The following is a 9,221-nucleotide window of genomic DNA, read 5'->3' as shown; positions in this document are numbered from 1 at the left end:
TGGTTGTTTCCACAGGGCTGTCCCGTCTTTCATGGGCGTTATTAAGTGGCATTCAGGAGAGATCCGTTGCCCGTCTGTCCCGTCTTTCATGGGCGCTATTAAGTGATAGTTCAGGGGAGTCCGTTCCTCGCTCTGTCCTGTCTTGTGAGACATTATTGATCGATCCATTTTGGTTGCAGCATATAGTTGCATTATAGGGCAATAATATTTGCTTCTGTTGATTTGGTTGATATCTGAGTTAACCTACGTGGAGTTGTTGATATCTTTGTTAAATCTATGTTGTTGTTGATCTTGTTGAGATATGATTTGAATCTATGTTGTTGTTGATCTTGTTGATATCTGATTATATGTTATATAGTTGAGGTTGTTGATATATGATTTGATGGTATATTGTCGAGGTTGTTGATATCTGATTATATGTTATATAGTTGAGGTTTTTGATATCTGATTATATGTTATATAGTTGAGGTTTTTGATATCTAATATATGTTATTATTGTTGAGGTTGTTGTTATCTGATTTAAATCTGTATCGTTGGTTTTATTGATATATGTTGTCATCTATCTTGAGATAAGTTGCTAGCTTATTTGCCATGTCATGCACTTAAATTTGAATAGCATGCTTTCTCTTTTATATGTGGTAATTGTATGGAGTTAACCCTTTCTGTTTTTCTACTTGTTGTTTTGGCGCTTAACGCTATTAGGCGATGGAGAATCCTCGATGAAGCTTGACCTTTGTACGAGTCGGAGATGATAACTTGAAGATTTGTGAAAGACTTGAAGAATAGAGTCGGGTTTAAGGCTAGAGCCTTGGGTTAGAAAGCTTACCGTTATTGGTTTAAGCTTGCATAATGACTTTAGGAATTTATAATTGAGGTTTCGGATAGGTTCCGATGCATTGCTTTCTTGCGGTCCCTTGATGTGGGAGTCGTAGGGAGTATGTCGGAGTTATGGTGTCATTGCATAATAGGTTCCTTGTGCAATCTGGTTTTATTGTTAGGTTTTTTTTAGGTTGTGTTCTTTCGTTCTCGCCTTCAGGTACTTGACTTGTTCAAGGCTTGATGTAGATTTATTTACAGTTGGGAGTAGGCATGACATGTTTTGAAAATACATTTGAAAAGAAAAAATATACCCGTGTTTATAAATCCTTTTGGAAAACTTTGCATATTTATTTTAGCAGGTTTTTAACTGTGACCCCTGAAAGTCGGGGCGTTACAGGGCGCTTGAACAGGCCCACGCCAATTGAGGAAACTAAGACACTGAAGTTTGGCGAGAGGATTTTTCAAATAGGAACTAAACTTACTGACGAGCAGGAAACTCGCTTGGCAAGGCTGTTGGGTGAAAACTTGGATCTTTTTGCATGGAGCTGTAAAGATATGCCAGGTATCGACCCAGATTTCATTTGTCACAGGCTCGCCTTGAATCCTAGTGTTAAGCCGGTTTCACAGCTACGTCGATGCATGGGTGGCGAGAAGGGGAGGCGGCGCAGCAAGAGGTTGACACGTTGCTGGCGGCTGAGTTCATCGAAGAGGTCAAATATCCTACATGGTTAGCAAACGTGGTGATGGTCAAAAAAGCAAATGGAAAGTGGCGAATGTGCGTTAATTATACATATTTGAATAAGGCGTGCCCAAAGGACTCTTATCCTCTTCCTAGCATTGACAAATTGGTAGATGGCGCTTCGGGAAACGAGTTACTCAGCTTGATGGATGCTTACTCCGGATATCACCAAATTCGTATGCACCCTTCGGATGAGGACAAGACAGCCTTCATGACTGCCAGGGTCAATTATTGTTATCGCACCATGCCATTTGGACTAAAGAACGCCGGCGCGACTTATTAGAGGTTGATGGATAGGGTCTTCGCCAATCAGATTGTAAAATCTGTGTTGGGGATTGATCATCACCAGGACTTGGCGGAGGCGTTCGGTGAAATTAGGAAACACAATATGCGGCTTAACCCGGAGAAATGCTCCTTTGGGATCTAGGGCGAAAAATTCCTCGGTTTCATGATCACTTCACGTGGAATTGAGATAAACCCCGACAAGTGCAGCGCGATCCAACAGATGAAAAGTCCCGCTAATGCAAAGGAGGTACAACGCCTAACGGGATGCATTGCGGCTTTGTCAAGGTTTCTCCCACATTCAGGCAACAGATCAACACCGTTCTTCAGGTTTCTCAGGAAGAATGCAATATTTGAATGGACGACGGAGTGCGAGGAAGCTTTTGCTCGCCTGAAGGAGCTCTTATCTTCCCCGCCCGTATTGTCAAAGCCCATATAGGGGCATCCTCTCCAGTTATATTTTGCCATAAGTGAAAATGCGATAAGCTCAGTTATTTTGCAGGAAATAGATTGCGAGCTGAAGATAGTCTACTTTGTCAATCACACTTTACAGGGCGCTGAAGTTAGATACCAAAAATTTGAGAAGGCGGCGTTGGCAGGTTTGGTGACTGCCCGGCGATTAAGGCCCTATTTCCAGAGCTTTTCGGTGAAGGTATGAACTGACCTTCCCCTAAGGCAAGTTTTGCAAAAGCCGGACTTGTCAGGGAGGTTGGTCGCTTGGTCAGTTGAATTATCGGAGTACGGGTTGCAGTATGACAAGCGTGGTAAGATGAGTGCGCAGTCTTTGGCGGACTTTGTAGCCGAGTTGACTCCTAACTCGGGCGAGAAAGTGAACACCCAGTCATAGATGGATCTTCCAATACAAACGGCAGTGGCGCTGGAGTTACATTGGAAGGGCCGGAAGAGTTAACCTTGGAGTAATTTTTGAAGTTTGAGTTCAAGGCTACGAACAACCAGGCGGAGTATGAGGCACTGATCGCTGGATTAAAGTTGGCGATTGAGGTGAAGATTGAGAGCTTGCTCATCCAGACAGATTCACTGTTGGTAGAAGGCCAAGTAACAAGAGCTTTTTAGGTGAAGGAACCTATCCTAATCAAATATTTGGAGCGCGTAAGGTATTTGATGAGTCGCTTCCTAGAGGTGGTGGTAGAATATGTTCCGCGGACACAGAATCAGCGGGCGGGAGTACTAGCCAAACTAGCGAGCACGCGCAAACTCGGTAACAATGGAAGTGTGATTCAGGAGACTTTGGTGTACCCAAGCATTGAGGGCGAGCTGGTGGATTGTGTGAATAGAGGGGCTACCTGGATGGGGCCCATCCTGGACATCCTGCCGGGCATCCAGCTAAAGTTGAGCAGTACACGAAGGAACAAAGGGGAGAGACAAGCCATTACACTTTGACGAACGGAGATTTTCTTCGACGAGGATTTTCATCGCCTCTCTTGAGATGCCTGCCGCCAGAGAAATATGAGGCGGTCATGTCGGAGATCCATGAGGGAGTTTGCGCCAGCCATATTAGAGGCAGGTCCCTAGCTTTTAAAGTTTTGAGGGCTGGTTTCTATTGGCTGACACTAAGGAAGGATTGCATGGAGTTTGTTAAGAAGCGTGAGAAGTGCCAAGTTTTTGCAGATTTGCCAAAAGCACCACCGGGGGAGCTAGTTACCATAAGTGCCCCTTGACCGTTCGCCATGTGGGGTGTGGATTTAGTTGGGCCTTTCCCAGTCGCCAGATCTCAAATGAAATTCATTTTGGTGGCGGTGGATTATTTTACAAAGTGGATTTAGGCGAAGCCGCTCGCCAAGATAACGTCTGCTAAAATTGTGAACTTTCACTGGCGGCGGATTGTTTGCAGGTTTGGGGTCCCACGGGAAATAGTGTCAGACAATGGAACCCAATTCACGAGCAAGCAGACGAAGGAATTTTGTGATGAAATGGGAATCCAAATGAGGTTTGCTTCGGTTGAGCATCCGCAGACGAATGGGCAGGTTGAGTCTGCGAACAAAGTGATTCTTCGAGGGTTAAAACGGCGGTTGAAGGAGGCCAACGGGGCTTGGTTAGATGAACTTCCAGTGGTCTTGTGGTCCTACAACACAACGGAGCAGTCAAGCACGCGAGAAACGCCCTTCAGAATGACACATGGGGCGGACGCCATGCTCCCCGTTGAGATCGATAACTTTTCCTAGCAAACTGCGCCGCACCTGGAAGGCGAGAATCAGGCTAATATGGCGATGAAGCTGGACCTATTATCAGAAACACGCGAGGAAGTGCATGTGCGAGAAGCGGCGATGAAATAGCGGGCGACAGCGAAATATGATTCAAAGGTTCGCCCAAGGACGATGCAGGTGGGGGATATGGTCCTTAAATGGCGATCTGGAGTTGCCGGGAACAAGTTGAGTCCAAATTAGGAAGGCCCTTATCGAGTTATAACGGTTATGGGAAATGGAGCTTATCACCTGGAAGAATTGGATGGAAGGCGGGTACCGCGGTCCTCGAATGGCACATCTGCGCTATTATTACAGTAAGGGAGCAGCGAAGATGGCTATCAGGGAGGAAGTGCGAGGGGCGAAGGGAATTTGTTCTCCAAAAGATTTTGTTCTCCAAAGAATTTGTCCTCCAAAGAATTCTCCAAAGAAAATGAATAAAGGGCGCACTCTTTTTCTCCCAATGTGGAGTTTTTTAACGAGGCGTCGGAAAATGTAAATTTCAAAGCATGTATTTGCGAGATCATATATAAAAGGGTATTCTCAGAAATATTCCTACGATTGAAATCACCAATTGAAAATGCTGAAATACGGCGATTGCTAGGTGGGACAAGCTTGATCCCCAAAGGGGCTGGTTAGATCCCTGAAGGTGGCGATTCCATTACGATCATTGACGTCTGGGAATCTTCCCGGAAAGCCCGACGCAATCGCTGGATCCGTTGATGATGTGTGGGATAAGCTTCTTATCCAACTAAGTCTCCCCAAGAATAGGGCCAACACCTCTAACTAGGAAAAACTCTTGGGACCCAAGCATTGTAAGCCTCGTGCGTGCAAAGTCCTCAAGACGAGGCCATTTCCTCTTTGTGGGAAATGCATAAAGCCTTGGCAAGGATAAACAAAGCATAAAGTCCTAGTTAAAATGCACACATTAAGTCGTTAAATGTAATTCAGTTAACACTTTGACGCATGAAATAATAGCGCAAGTTATAAGGTCGGCGAATGAATAAGGTGGAAGTCGAGAACATTGTTACTTAAAGTTAAGTGCATTGTTACTTGAAAATAAATGAAAAAGGCGTTGAGAAAAAGCCCCATGGGCGAGCAACAGTCAATAGCGTAAAAATAGCGTAAAGAGGCGAACAAAAGTCACTAACATTAAAAGGCCCGTGGGCGAACAAAAGTCAACTACATGGCGATTACACAAAGGCCACTGAGGGCGAGTGAGCGAGGCGGAAGAAAAAGCTAAATAAGCAAATAACAAAGGGAATGGTAAAGCTTAAGCCTATTGGTTTTCTTCATTGTTTTCACCCCTTTCTTCTTCATTGTTGAAAACCTAGAGGTTAGGATCAATCCTCAACGGGTCCTCTGGCCCGACCAGCCCATCGTCAATAATTTCCTTCAGCATTCCGATCGGGCTGAAGTCATTATTGGGGGAACAAGTACTGGGCCTGGTACTTGGCGAGGTAGAACCCTTCCTCGCGATGCGCGTAGGCGGCATCCACGGCAGGCTCCCTAGCCTCGATGGCTTTCTTTTTCTCTTCAGCAAGCTCTTTCTCCTTCGCCTCAAGCTCTGTCCTTAAGGAGTTAAGTTCTGACTCCTTAGAGGCGAGAACTTCATCCTTGGCGGCCAGGTATTGTTGCGCATGCATGGCATTCTCCTCATGCTCCTTCAGCGCTCCATCGAGCTCGGCAATTTCCGCAACTCGATTGGCCAAGTCAACTTGGACCTCACCGATATGAATGCCCATCGTGTTGAGCTTATTCTCCAGCTCAATTTTCTCCTTGGCCGCGCTTGTTAGCAGCTTGTCAAACCTCACGTTCCATTGAGAATTGGAAAGTTGGAGCTCGACATTCTCTGCCTTGAGCTTCTCGGCGTCGGCGACGGCGGCCCCATACTTCTTGAAGGCGTGTGCAAAAATTCAGCCGACATGAAGAAGCGACGCCATGCACTCTTGGCCCGCCTCATTGACCCCTTTGTTGAAAATCTCGCTCTCAAGATACTCGCTGTTGATACCAGAGAGCAAGAAGTCAACAGGGTCGGCGACATGACGAAGAACCTGGGGGCGGTCCGAAAAGCCTTCTTTTTCGCCCCCAGCTGGGGTACTTTTCTCTTGAGATCCTACCCCTTGTTGAGAGGGGTTAGGGGTGGTGTTGGTTTTCGGCGTTGGTAGCTGGTCTTAGTGGGCTGGTGAGTTGGTCGCATGATGAGTAGGCGGTGGAGTTGGTGATGCTGAGTAGATGTATGAGTGGTGGCCTCTTCGGATTGGCGAGGAGAGGACTTGGGGTTTTCTCCTCTTGGCGAGCAGTTTCACCAGGGTCGGACGGAGTGGCCCTGGTCATTTTCTTCTTGCGAGGCCTGGTTTCCTCCGTTGTCACCTTCCCGTTCATTGCGCTTCTTTTTCTGGGGAGCCTGGTCCCCTTCGCCTTTCTTTTTCAGGCCCTCAGTGTTGAAGGTTGGGGGAAACCGGGCGACTCTTCTTTCCGCAGCTTTCAGGAGCTCGGCGTTTGTGAATTTCATATCTTCTGCATAAACAATCAAACACAATGGGGCGTTAGTAACATAATGAGGAAAGATAGTGGAAAAATGAAAATGTCGGCGAAGGACGTTAAAATGCATGGCTCAAGGGGTAGCGACCTAGGTATTTGCGGGTTTTGAGTGCTTGGCGCCCTCAATTACTTTGGAGCAATCAAGGACGGGAAGTTGGGCGAAGAAGCTGATGATGTTTTTATCTTTGGCAGTTAGAGAATCATCTGGGGGATCGACAATGCCGTTTGTTTTCTCCGTCCAATAGAGGGGGAAGCGGACGGTCTCGTCCCTCAAAGTGAAAAGTTTCAGGTAGGCGTGGTGAACCGCCACCCTGAGGTATCTGCGGGCGAAGCCAGTTTTGGTGTTGCTCTTGAAGGGGTTGAGGCACTTACGGTCGGGGCAAGCCTTTAGGGAAATCCACCCCTTGGCTTTCAGAGACTCTGCATCCACATCATATAGGTAGAAGAAGTGGACGGGCGACAGGGTTATTTGGATGGCGTCGCACAGGATCTCGAAACAGCGCATGAACGCCCAAGCGTTTGGATGCAGTTGGTTGGGGGCTGTGTTGATGTCGGCAAGGATGGAGTAAAATAAAGGCGAGAATGGGAATTTGATTCCCAACTCGGTAAAAAGGTACTCATAGACGAAAAAGAAGTGGTAGCGAGCTATGTCGCCGTCTTCCTTATGGAACCAAGGGCGGTCACCTTCTTTGCAAGGCGCTGCGCAGAGTTTCGAGTTGAGGTTCTCCTCGTAACACAACCCATCGACCTCAGCAATGAGGTCAACCACCGCGTCGGAATAAGTATACACGGAGGCTTGGTCGATGGCTGACTGAGGGGGAGCCTATTTGATAACAGAGGAGTGGGTTTCAAAGGTCTTAAGCCGGAAGGCTTCGACCTCTGAAACGTCTAAACGGAAATCGCCGGTAGCAGAGGAGTCCGACGGTGGTAAGAGTCACGGGAGCTTGGTGAATTAAGTAAGGAAAAACAGAGATTTGAAATTTGAAAGGAACACAACAATGCACAAGAGGAAAGAAAGGAGGACTCACTGGAATGAGAAGTGAACAAAAGGTAGAGGAAAGGATGAATAGCGACGGTGCTGGAGCAAGAGTTCGCCGGAGATTTACTTGAAGAGATTAAGGAGGTGAAGAGGGGTTTCAGAAAGGGAAAATGATGGGGAAGCAGGGTTTTTATAGGCACAGGGTGACGGTTAACATGGAGCACGTGGGGGTTGCGTGGAGAAGGTGGGGAAACGTGACCCATAATTACGGAAGCAAATGATTACCTTGGGAACAACAAGCGGGTCAATGAGGGAAGTTACCACACATGATTTGACATTTAATGGGACGTGGGGTGACGTTTCGAGAAATAGCAGTTGAGATTTGAAGGGGTGCGTGGTCTCGCCCTTTTGCAACGTGTCGCGGTGCTCGACGAAGCAAGCACATTATGATCGACATTTTGGCAAGGAAACTGACCCGCCTAAAGCGTGGCTTGAGGACTTGTGGACATGTGGACTTGTGGACCTGTGGACTCGTGGACTTGGGATTCCAAGGGCGTTCGCCCTGGGCGCACTTTGAGCGCCATGTTGGCCACTTTCTTAGCATACTTAAGCGCCATGTTGGCCGTTTTTCCCTAAGTGTTTGAACGCCATGTTGGTGACCTTGATTTAGCAAATGACTTGAAAGCAAAATTAGAATTAGGTTATTTCGTTCTTAAAGACACACCTGACTCTCGTGTCTCGACCCCAGTGTCTTGTGGACTGGTGGACTGGGCGAGCCCCTATAGGGGCGACACCCAGGGGTTACCCGCCCTTCGGCGGTCACTTGGCCTTCATACTGGGCCTTGGCCGCACGGCCCAACCGGGCCACTTAGGATTAGCCAGCGCACGGGCCCAGCCCCTATACCTATAAATATGTGACGGTTACCAATTGTGAGGGACTCTTGGCTAATTAGAGAAATAACACATGAAATTCAGTTACTCTCTCTCTCTCTAACACTCTCTCTCCAGTGTAATCTCTCTACACTTTGGGTACTACCCCCTCTCATAATGTTCATAGCTGGAATAAATATAGATATACATATAAATATAGTTATATAGATGATATAGTTCCATTGACAAGATAATGATAATTTTTTTTGGGGTGTTATGTTTTTTAAATTTAATTTAATTTAAAATAATAATAAAATAAACGTGTCAGGGCTGATTGTGCAAAATCAGTGACACATACCCACTGAATAGTCATTTGGACCTAATTTGAAAAAAAAATAAGACACTTAATTTGATAAAAACAATTTAGAAGACCCAATTTGATTAATCTTCAAATAGTTTGGGGCTTAAAACATTTAAGCTTAGATACAAATTCAATTCAACCCTGTGAAACCCTAGACAGGATTCTGCATTGTGAACCAAGGTTTTTAAAACCGAAGTTGAACCAAGATTGAACTCGTAGTTATTAAATAGTAAATTAAAAAAAGGTGACCCCTAATATGCACCACTTTTTAAGTGGTGTAATTTTACATCATTTATATTGACATGTTATAAGGTCAATACATATTTTTTAAAAAATATTTAACATATAATAATTTTTTTTAAAAAAAAGATGTGTTAATCTACTATAACCGATCAAAACAAGGGGTGGCAACCATAATTGTGGACG

Source organism: Lotus japonicus, chromosome 4 (assembly GCF_012489685.1).
Source record: "Lotus japonicus ecotype B-129 chromosome 4, LjGifu_v1.2".
NCBI classification, from domain to species: Eukaryota; Viridiplantae; Streptophyta; class Magnoliopsida; order Fabales; family Fabaceae; genus Lotus; species Lotus japonicus.
The sequence above is the reverse complement of the archived record's forward strand: the minus strand, read 5'-3'. Positions refer to the sequence as shown.